General features: G+C 36.5%; 1 protein-coding gene across 7 annotated transcripts in view; it reads right to left on the bottom strand.

The window, feature by feature from the left end:
* The window catches only part of PKIB (cAMP-dependent protein kinase inhibitor beta), a 79,846-nt gene extending 70,390 nt beyond the window's left edge, over window positions 1–9,456 (bottom strand). For all 7 annotated transcript variants that reach the window (XM_037520324.2, XM_037520333.2, XM_037520325.2 and 4 more), the window contains exons 1-2: window positions 9,295–9,456; window positions 2,038–2,137 (exon numbers count right to left, since the gene is read on the bottom strand). The gene's annotated coding sequence lies outside the window, so the exon portion shown is untranslated. The remainder of the gene's footprint in view (window positions 1–2,037; window positions 2,138–9,294) is intronic.
* Between the last annotated feature and the right edge of the window lie 2,588 nt (window positions 9,457–12,044).

Here is a 12,044-nt window from a genome sequence, read left to right as displayed (position 1 = left end):
GTGTACATTTTTCAACAATTAATTCCAAATACCTGATGCAAACAAGATATTTTGCTCAGCTAAACAGATAGTACTTTAGCTCCTGCCAAAGGACATAGGCTTAAGCATCAGACCAAATTAGGCCCAAAGCCTAAATTCACCCACTAGCTAAATGTGTATACTTGGCAAGGTACATTTTTATTACAGAAAATAACCATACACCCGAATCTTCATCACACAGAGTTAGCATGAGGATTTTATAAAGTTATGTTCATAATCACAGTAAGTTCCAACCATTATTAAAGATTCACAGATTATTTTACAAGCTAGCTTTAATTTTCCTTAAATACAATTTTTTCCAATTTTACTTGTCATTTTTTCTTATTATGGAGATTTTTTTTAAAGATTTTAATTATTTATACAAGAACCAGGGTACAGGCCAGAAGCTATGAAGGGTGAGAGAATTCACCAGAGGCAGAGCAGGCAGCAGAACAGACAGACAGACTGGAGCACAGGCGAGACACGAGAAGTCTGCCACGCCATGTGGGTATCTCCCTGGCCAGTTGGGAATCGAACCCATGCTGCAGAGGCTGCGGGCAACTCCACAGCACTGCGCTCAACCTGCTGCACCACCGGGGAGGCACTTACTATGGAGATTTTTGTTTATGTACAAATGTAAATGTTTTTGATAAAATTATTTGTGTGAAATTACTTCATAAGTAAAGGTAATTTCAATTAACACTTGTTATTCATGTCCTATAAATTTGAAATTTGACATTAAATTAAAAATACTCTGGTAAGAAAAGAAAATGAACCCCTCGCCATTTGTCTAAATGAGATTACAATGTGTAAATTGGAACGTTGTACTCTTTTTGAAGAAACCAGGCAATCAGCCTAAACCAAATTTAATGTCTTCCACTCTTTCCTGTTCCCTTGGAGCTTTGTTCTCAAGGGAATCAGAGTGGGCGGACAATGCTAGAGCCTTCACACAAGCTGGGGATTACTCTGTGTTCTCATCTGCAATAAGGGAGCAAAGCTTTCACTCAGGGTCAGAAAATAGAGTGCTAAGGGTCTGAAGTGTTCACAAATACAAATCCTACCAACATAGTAGAAATTTTGTGAAATATTAATAAGATTGTACTTGAATATAGACTCATTTTTAAAGAAAACACAATTTGTGAATACAGTGTGTGTGTGTGTGTGTGTGTGTGTGTGTATATAAACATATATATAAGTGAGTACATACAGAGATCTATATATATTTACATACACCTGCACAAATGGGTATCACTATATATATGTATCTTGTAGAATTTATATATATTTATATATAAAAAATTGCCATTGTATCTTGTAGAATTTATATATATTTATATATAAAAAATTGCCATGCATACCTTTATATATATGAAATATATGAGCTATATACACATCCCCAGAAAATAGAAACCCATTTCTCAAAAAAGTATTTAATATTTATGTTCACCCATCAGTGTCATCAAGAATATTTACTTGTATGTACTAATTATAAAACTATTATTAGGATCTCTAAGGGGTATAGCATTGGAAGAACAGTTAAGTTTATAAAACCTGATAGGTTATGGGGTCAGAATGGGGCGTTTGCAATTGTATGGGGGAATATAAAAATAAAATTTAATATTTAAAAAAAAAAAAAAAAAAAAAAAAAACCTGATAGGTTATATTCTGATTTTATCTTCTGCTTCAAGGGCTATAAATTCATGACATTTTCGTGGGCCAGGTGCCTATCCTGAGTACAATTTAAATAAGCACAACTACGAGTGGAAATAGCAAACCAGGTTTGGTCTCTTGGCAGACATAGAATGGAGATGTGTTTCAAGTTCTTAGCATGCATTATATGTGATTAATTTGATGATAACAATAGATAGTATTAAACTTCGATTTAACTATATTGATTTGATTTCAAAAACAAAGACTTTCTACCTGACTTTTTCTTTGCTGTCCTCTGGCTTTATAACAACAAAGATATTTTCAGAGACATCCTCAACAGCATGATCGATGGATCAAAAGTATACTTACCGCTATCTGTTCTGCCTCCTGTGTGTCTTCAATAACTCAGTGATTTCCGGCTTTCCCCAGATTTCTCTTGATTGAGTTCCTCTTCAGAATACCATGACCCCTGAAGGAAACATAAGTTGAAGAAAAGCTTGATTAAGATGAACATATCTCATTCCTTGTCTTGCAGAAAAGAACAAATGGTTCCTTGGCCAAAAACATCTAATTAAGTGACAAAATGTCACACAACTTTGAAACATTCATTGCTAGTCTTTCATTCCTCATCCTGATCTGTTTTTCTTTTATCCTTCTCTGATTTATAGCAGGGGCAGGATAAAATTCCTTGAATAAGCAGTTCAATACTCCCTTATAAACGAGGATTGTGTTTCTTTTTTGTTATTGATATTTTGTCCATCATTCAAACCCATTAATTGTATTCTGTGCAAACTTTCTTGCATTTTGCTCTAATACTATGCAAATAAACAGTGTGAAACTTTATTTCTAAATAGTAAAATCAAAAATATTTATAATACTTCTTCAGTTTTTCAGATTTCCATTAGAAATAGTTTCATAAATTGAGTGGCAACCCATCTCAAATGTAACTTAAAAACAACACATCCCTGCAGCAGTTCATTTAGGAATTTCAATGCCAAGGAACGAGGACATTGTTTTTCTCAATTATACAATATGGTGATTGAAATTCTGGAAGAGAAAATGAACCTAATAAAATCCAACCCACACATGATACCTCAGCTTCAAGAGGAAGGTTGGAAATTTGGTATCAGTAGGCACCAGAACAACTTGCATATTTTCCCCTGTTCTTATCCTTTAGCATATTTGTATCTAAAGCCCCATTTTAAAACTAACAATACAGAAAACAATTCATTTCATTTCCATAGCCATTCCTTACAGAGGTGGCTTTAAATGATCATGAGGCAAACCAGGTTCCCTTTCACTACACATTTGAGCAGACATGTAATAACTGCTTGGTTGCCTAGATGAGGAGGTATGTTTCTTTTATATTAATCAGATGATCTGTGGCTTTTTCTCCAAAGTATTGGGGCCAGCATGTGAATATTCCCATGCCTCTATGTGATAGAAGCAGAGAGAATTCAGTTTTGTCTTATGTATTAAAGAAGCAATGCTGTCTGTCTACTCTCCTCTCTGCCTTTTCAATAAGCTACCAAATCCCATCTATTCTAGGGTAAAATGTCCATCAACTCACTCTTCTGTCCAATTGCATTCCTTAAGACACCAACTAGTTTGATCCTCCTCCCAAACCATCCTCCACCCCATGAAGATTATTACCTCTTTCACTAGTCTCCCTGGTGTGAGCCAGTCCCTTTCCAGTCTGTGTTCCACACAACATTGTTGGATGTGTAATTTTTAATTTGTGTAAAACCCAAGAAAATATGTGGTAGAAATATTTCACCATTATCCTCAAAATACACATTTCCCCCAAATACCAGCAGCATTATGCTATTCCTTCTTTTAAATTAGTTTTCAAACAACTTTATTATTCTTCTCTTTCCTTTGCTTCTTGCATTTCGCACAGCTCACAAGCCGGTCAGTAAAGGGAAGGCCTAAACGCACTGTAATATGGAGGCAGAAATACCAAAGCAAGTTCTAGTTCCAGTTCATCCATTTATCAGTTGTTGATATTGAGGAGTCATCACCTTGAACATAAATGACACATCCTTTCTTATTAAATAGGGATAAAAGTTTATCCTTCCTGTCTCCCTAGGTTGCTCTAGGAATCAAGAAGGATCATATACAATGAAACACCAAATACACAGTATTGCTATTACTTTCCCTCAAGAACTGCAAAAGTAAAAACTGCTTCTTGTGTTTAACACGAGTTTCAGATTGGGATCCTAGAAAGGTACTGTGATCACACTCCTAAGTCTTACAGCTTCCTTTTGGGAATGTGATGTTCTAAAGAGTTCTGTTTTGACTTCCAAAAGAAACAAACAAAAACCCCCAAAGTAGCCATACTCTGATTTCTTTGGATTTCCAAGACATGCTGAATGTAAAAGGGAATGAAAAGAGGGGCTCAAAGTCACAAATCTTAGTTGGCCTATACTTTTATTTAATTTTTAAATAACCAAATTGTCATTTGTGGCACAAATATTAGTGCAACCTCCTTAAAACCCATTTAATCACTCCAGATATTACTGTACACTTTTCAAAAGGAAATGTATGCCTACTGCCTACCACTGTGTTGTAGGTATTTTATTAGCGCATGTGGACTGAGTATATAACAGAATAAGTTTGTTTTGCTTCTAAAGAAAAAAATAAATGTATTAATCCAAATATCATTTCATAAATAAGGAACACTATTACCTCAATTTAAGGAAGTTTTTCACTTTATACTAAAAAAGTGGATATATATATATGAACTCATGCATGTAAAGCCAACAAAAGTGTAGGAATTAAGTTTAGAATGAGAAAAGCAGAATGCTAGGGGGAAAACCCACAGCTGTATTTTCTCAAAATTTGGTGAGATGAAAGTTAATCAGAGTTCACAAAGTTTAAATTTTCCTTTGGATTAGATAGGTGCAATTAGGTAAAGATAAAAAAACTCTCAAGGAATGAAGCATAATTTTTAAATCTGAAATTTATTTTTCCATATTAAAAGGGATCTATAAATTTGTTCATTTATCCATTCTGATATTACAAAATGAGTAATTCCTAAGGGCCTCCAGAGCACGAGTTCTTATGTAAGATGTGAAAAGATGGGCTGGGTTGAACCATCGGTCACTTGTGGTTAGCAACAAATGTTCAAAGAATTGCGTACACAAGCCACATAAGACACACACCACTTGTTGTCTAGAAGGCGCATCCCCCTGTGCACTTATTATAAGACTCTGGCCCACCCTTAAAGAGCCAACTCAAATGCTCCCTCTTTTGTGAAGGTCTTTGGAACCTCTCCAGTATGGTATTAATCAAACTCTCTGAAGCATTTATCATGGCCAACTGCATTACGGCTGTGTGCGTGACAGACTTCCTTAGCAACCTATGAATATCTTGAGACAATGATTTCTTCATCCACATACGCAAGTTAGTATGATATAGATACTCAATTAGTGATGTAGATACTCAGTGCAGGGACTCAATTGGTGATTACTGAATGGAAAATTCATACATCTTGCATGAGTAAAAGATATATCATAAATTTAAAATAAACATTTCCAAACAACTTATTCTCATTCTTATAAAAAAGTAAATTTATATTTTGGTAAAATGTATGGAAAACTCATGTAATCATTTTTGAAAGTGTTCACAACAAAATTAGCATTATTCTATTCAAAATTTTTTATTTACCTTCACTTAGTTTCCCTCTCATTGGCCCTTGGCCTATAGTCTCTTCTTTCTTTTTTTTTTTTTTCATACTATATATACTTAATTACAAATATCTGTTTGATCCTTATAAACTGCTACATTTTGAAAAGCTTTAATAGTTGTTGTAGGTACATAAAATTGCAAGTAATCTGCCGCATTCATTTATTCATTCACTCATTCATTGATTCATTCAGCAATTGTCTTATCATATGATAGATAACATGGAAGAAATGCAGACCCTGTTTGAGGTAACAGAAGGGTTATAACTAGACTAGTTGATAAGAAATACACAAATGGCCAAAATCAGAATTTCATCTAGATGGCATACCTCTAATTTATCTGAAATACCAATTTAAAAAATTTTTCAGTGAAGTCTGAGTACTTAAAGAATGAATTAAGAGAAACTCATATAATGACTAAGAAACATATTCATGGGCCTCCCCGGTGGAGCAGTGGTTGAGCGCTGGGTTGCAAAGCTGCCCGCAGCTTCTGCAGCGCAGGTTCGATCCCCGGCTGCTCCCCGGCCACCGGAGGAGGGTCCCACATGGCGCGCAGACCTCTCCTGCCACCCGCTGCTCCCCCAGCAGTGTACTTTGGTCCTTCTGCCTGCTCTGCTCCCCGCTCTGGCTCTGGTGAATTCTCTCACCCTCCCACGCTTCTGACTGTACCCAGTGCTTGTATAAATAAAGAATAAATAAATAAATAAATCTTAAAAAAAAAAGAAACATTCATGTTTCTGATAGTAGTTAAGCAGTAAATCATCCAGAGTAACTGTCTTCTTAGATTCAAGCTGATATCATAAATAGTTGTGATAAGCAAAAATCAGGTTTTTAATTAAAAATGCAAGTGCTGCATTGTACAATGACTTTTACATGGCAATTTGGCAAAGCTGACCAAGAATGTTAAAAATATTGACAAACTTTAACCCAATAATTCCACTGTGAAACCTCCTTGACTCTTCAGAAACTCAAGATAACCCTCTTCTGACTTCTTGTTGCTGTTGCTGTAGGGAAGGAGAGGAGATAAAAGGATTTTAACATTTTAGAAACACCTGTTCTGTGTCATGAGCCTTGCTAGACACTTTGCATTTTAATCCTTTTAATCATCACAATTTACCACACAGAGTACTTCTTTTAGAGCTTAGAGATAGCGAGATAGATCTCTAAGGTCACAACAAGCAAATCACCGTGCCAGGACTCACGTTCATCTCTGTCTGACTCTAAAACCTGTGACTGAGCTATTAGGCTACATGATCCCTCATAATATTCTTAGACTATTGACCTGTTTTTTATATAACTTCTCTCCTGTATTATTTTTCTGTTATGACAAAACAGCAGTTTCTTGACACATTATTTTGCTTCAAATCTCAAAGCTCTAAGAAATAAGAATTTTGTGAATTAGTCAGAAAGTTTATTTGCTCATTTCCTCTAATTTTTGTTTTAACCATTTCCTCTTCCTTTACATCACATGTAGCAAAAATAATATACCTCACACCAAAAAAGAAACAACTTCAGTGCTAAATGCTTGCTGAATCCAATTTTCACATTCATAGAGACTGGATGCATGAAATGAAGCTTGATTAAAAAGACTTCCTGTTTCAGATTGTAGCCCCAAAGAATAAAATAAGCAAATCAAGTTTCTGAATGATTTTATAGTCTTCATTCTCTTGTATGCTTTCATTTCATGCTTACATTTTATCATTGTAACATATAAGCAAATTTTTTGTCAATACTGACATAAGGGCTGTCCTCATGGAATAATATGGTATTTAAAGTACACTGTAATAACCAAAAGCCTGGATTATGAAGACATATTTTCTGATTATAAAAGCTGTTATGTAAATTTATCACGTTATTTAACCTTTCTGGTCAAACCTAGACTTCTCATATATGAAATAGAATACTTCCAAAGAGGCAACGCAAATGGCTAACAGGTATATGAAAAAATGTTGAACATCACTTATAATCAGGGAACTACAAATCAAAACCACAATGAGATACCACCTCACACCAATGAGAGTGGCCCATATTAAAAAAACTGGCAACAACAAATGCTGGTAAGGATATGGAGAAAAAGGAACCCTCTTACACTGCTGGTGAGACTGAAAAATAGTCCAACCACTATGGAAAGCTGTGTGGAGGACCCTCAAACTACTAAAAATGGAACTACCATATGATCCAGCAATTCCACTGCTAGAAATCTACCAAAAGAAATAAAAGCATTAATTTGAAAGGAAAACTTCACTCCTGTCTTTACTGACACTATTTACAATAGCTAAGATATGGAAACAACCTAAATGCCCCAAAACAGATGACTGGATAAAAAAGATGTGGCATATATACACAATGGAATACTATTCAGCGTCAAAAAAGATAAACTCATGCCATTTGCAGCAACATGGATGGAGCTGGAAGGGATTATGCTCAGTGAAATAAGTCAGAAGGAAAAAGAAAAGTAGGAGGACTATGGAAACAAATAAGCGATCAGGAAAAAATAAAACACAAAGCCAAAACAAAAGTAGCAGGCAAAAGATAAATTGGAGCCATTCAGCAGTGGAGGAGAAGTGACAGGGATTAGAACAGGAGCGGGAAGAGCACAAGAGACTATGGTGATGGTTCAAGGGTGACTTGGTGGGAATTCTATGGGGCCTACACCTGAGAGGAACCACAATGTAAAAAAAAAATATATATATATATATACACATATATTTATATAAAGTACCTTATCACATAAAGATGTTGGAAGGTTTACATGACAATTTAAATAAATCACAAAACAATTATTGCACTTAAGATGCTTAAGATTTATTAATATTCTTACATAACTATTATAATAGAATGCTGCTACCAATGCTATAGATGATAAAATAGTAAATAATATCACTATTAAATGTTAAGTAGTTTAAGTAAGGCATCTTAGGAAAACATTTAAATTTTCTATAACGATTAATGAACTAGATCAGCAGTGCTCTAATTGAATGGCTGAGACACATTAGTATGTGTGCATACATACAGGCAAAACAAAAATCTCAGGGTATGGCTTGTGAGGAAATTTTAAGTTCTTAAGTACTTTTAAAAAGAGATTATAGGTCACTTAAAGAGTGCAGACCCTAACACTAACAAAGAGGTTTCCCTTTGTACCGGGCGCAAAATCCTACCTCCTAAACCCTCTGAATGAGTAGGCAAACACTTACAGCCCAGGGCCAGAGGTACTTGATAAAAATGTAGAGCAGGGAGGGAGATAAGAAAGGTTTACATCACTTCTCTCTAGCTGGCCAATGTTAATTATTTCTCAAATGTGGCAGTTGTATTTTCCTCTACTTCACACTTTAGCCTTTGATGCAACTCTGTTATTTCCAATATTGAAACAGCTATATTTTGGCCTTTCAAATATGTGCCTGAATCTTAAAGAGAAGCAATTGCTCAACACAGGTGACTTTAACTTCTAAAAGTAAAATTCAGCCTTCTTACAAGAGCTGATTGGTTTCAACATGTTATCAACTCTCCTGAAGAGTCATTTATGATCTGTGTTAATATTAAAAGTAAAATAGGATGTGGCCTTGGTAAATTATTTTCTGACCTTTATATTCAGAAAGAAAACTGAAGCAGTATCTCAAATATTAGTATAAAGTTCTTCAAATTGATATTAAGTCAAATACTTTGTGATTCAGGCCCACTTAACCAAACAGAGTTAGCTTGCTAGCTTTCTCAAATGGAAATGTTTGCTTTGGTTAACTAACATTAATAGGCAAAGTTATGTTTCTCATGCAACATAAAGAAAAACTGCTTTCTGTTGACCCAGAAAACTTCACTTGAAACTAAGCCTGAAGGAGAAGGAAACTCAATGAAAGTTTTCAAAATAGAAGTCTGGTTCTCACAGCTACCTGCCTTGTTCCAAGTCCATGTTTAATTAAATTTACATGAATAATTCCATAAATACCTGCATGTTCATAGAACATAAGTTATCATCTTTGATTCCAAGGCCAAATATGTACTGCTAACAACCCTGGTGTCTCTGAGGGAGGCTTGGCCCCCTGCCAGACTATACTCCTTTTCCCATGAGGGCAGGCCCACCATTACTGTAAAACTCCATGGGGGCTGATGCTCCACCACAAACCTCCTGGTTGCCCAGCAACAACCCCTTATGATTGTTCCTCTGGGACTGCTAGGCAACAGCACTGAATCTAACCCAGCTGCTCTCCATGTACTCCCTCTCAAGAGGGCCCTGGTCACAGGAGGCCAGGGCCTCTAAATGACAAGTTACATAATCTATATATACATTTCTCTGAGTGCTCTCCACTGTCACTAAATAAAAATCAGAGTAGAGCTAGTTCCTAGCCCAAAGGGTACCCTTGACTGCATCCTTAATTTAAACTCTATCCTGGATTTTCAGAGAAGCTGACAGAAAATGAATGCATCTAAGCCAAAACCTTTGGCCAAAAAGTCTATTAAAACACACACACACACAAACAGAGAAAGAGAGAGAGGGAGAGAGAGAGAGGGAGAGAGAGAGAGGGAGAAAGAAAGAAGGAGGAGTAATTCTTTTTAAAATCAGATTTTAAATAGGACTTTCAAAGCTTTCACAATTTCAAAGAACACTGTTATATGTGTCTCACATAAGTAACAGACAAAAAAATGGGGGAAACATAAGAATTAAATTACATCACTTTTATGGCAAGACTACTCCTACAATATTTTAACATAACTCTGTTTAAGTATAGCAATTTCCAGGAAATTCTTCAAGTCACAGCTATAGTTAAACCCACATTTAAATTTTCAGTCTTAATGTTTTCCTTACTTCTACACTCTTAACTCAAACTCAACAAATATAGTCACATGTTCCAATCCATTTCTCCTCTCCTTCTTAGGACAAAGGCAACAACTTGGTTAACCAATCTAAAAGTTTACCCACTGTAGAGGCAGGAATGACCACTGGCAGGTTTTCTGATCCCATGCAGACCGGGTGAAGGAGGAGTCAGAGTCCTTAGTGGTTTTTGCAGGTCTTTTATTGGGATTTACCAGGTACACAGCAGGCAGGGGTCATGGGGGGCCTGGAGGCTGGCAGGCCTCCCAGCCTCCAGCAAGTCTTCACTCTATTTGGGCTCTCCGGTGATCTCTGCTTCTCTGCTCCTCTCTCGGCTTCTCTTTCGGCTTCTACTGGCGTCCCCGAGACGCCGCCCTTAAAAGCCCAGTCTCAGCCTAGGTGAACCCCTTCTACCTATGCCCACACCCTCCTCCAGGTGCCCGCCATCAGGCATGCATTCAGGACCGCAAGGATCCACCATCCATCCTGATGGTGGGAGGGCAGAAAAGCCTGACATTTTTTCCTTACCCTACACCCACACATCTAAACAAGGGTGTAGCCTTGCCCTCTCTTAGGTTCTGCCCCCTATTTCTGTATTATATAGGAAGAGACAAGTGCTCTGAGAGACCTGATCTTACACTCAATACAACACAGCACATAGGAGAGTCTTCTACACCCTAATTCAAAACTAGTCAAGCCCAAGCTATTTGGCATGATGTACAAGGCTCTTCTGAATCTATTTCCTCTCTTCTAACCACATCTGCTAGCCACTATGTTCCTTAAATATATCACCCATTTTGTCTCTTTTCTCTTCCTTGGATACATTCCCCTTTGCTTGGAAAGAGGACCACCAGTTACCTTTGAAGATCTAGAAACATCATCACCTCTGAGAATACATTCCTGATTTTGCAATGAATTATAACCACCTCCAAGCATCATCCTACTTGGTTGACACTACTACAGTGACCTTAGTTACACTGTCTCACAGTTATCTGCCTACTCACATTAAATCCATGCTATTCAAGGTCTAAAACTTGGTTCTGTTCAATCTGATCTCCTTGGTGCCTGACATATTTCTTAGCATTGTGGAAGTGTTTACATATAATAATACATCTTTATTAAAGATCACAGAAAGTAATCACACCAAAGAAAAATTGAAAAATACAAAAGGGTTGAGTATTTTCAATCTCTTAATTAACTAGGGATGAGTACTAAAGCAATTCACCAAAAATAAAAACAAAAATGTTATCTTCTGACCTCTGGACTGGCCTTCTCCCCTAAATTATGATGAATTGTTGAAATCAACATAAACAGTGACCCATTGCCTGAGCCCTTTTAGTACAATAATATAAAACTCAAAGGGCCTCCCTGGTAGTGCAAGGGGTTAAGCACAGCACTATGAAGTTATGTGGAAGACTCTGCAGCACAAGTTCGATCCCCAGCCTGCCAGGACCCACATGGCGCAGCAGACTCCCCTGACTCGCCCGCTGCTCCCCTCAGCAGTGATTTTCAGCCAATCTGGCTGTTCTGCTCCCCACTCTGTCTCTGGTGAATCCTCTCACCTTCCCGCACCTCTAGCCTGTACCCCAGTTCTTGTATGCATAAATAAATAAATCTTTAAAAAAATATATATATATATAAAACTTAAGAAAGTTTCATGGTCAGGTAACCAAAAGCTGGTTTAGATTTGATCTCAGGGAAGATAATATCCCATTTAGATTAATAACTTTGGAAGCAATGGCTGATACACTTAAAGGAGGGATGAGAACATTAAAAAAAAAAGGACTAAACAAAAAGCAAGAAAAGTTATTCTAATTTTAAAACTTCCTAAATAATACTTCACAAAACAGCATTTGCTCAACATCTGTATCCATTAAAGCACTAAT

The sequence above is a fragment of the Talpa occidentalis genome, unplaced genomic scaffold, assembly GCF_014898055.3.
Source record: "Talpa occidentalis isolate TD23 unplaced genomic scaffold, MPIMG_talOcc4v2.1 talOcc4.2, whole genome shotgun sequence".
In the NCBI taxonomy this organism is placed as follows: domain Eukaryota; kingdom Metazoa; phylum Chordata; class Mammalia; order Eulipotyphla; family Talpidae; genus Talpa; species Talpa occidentalis.
This window is presented reverse-complemented; position numbering and strand designations above follow the sequence as displayed.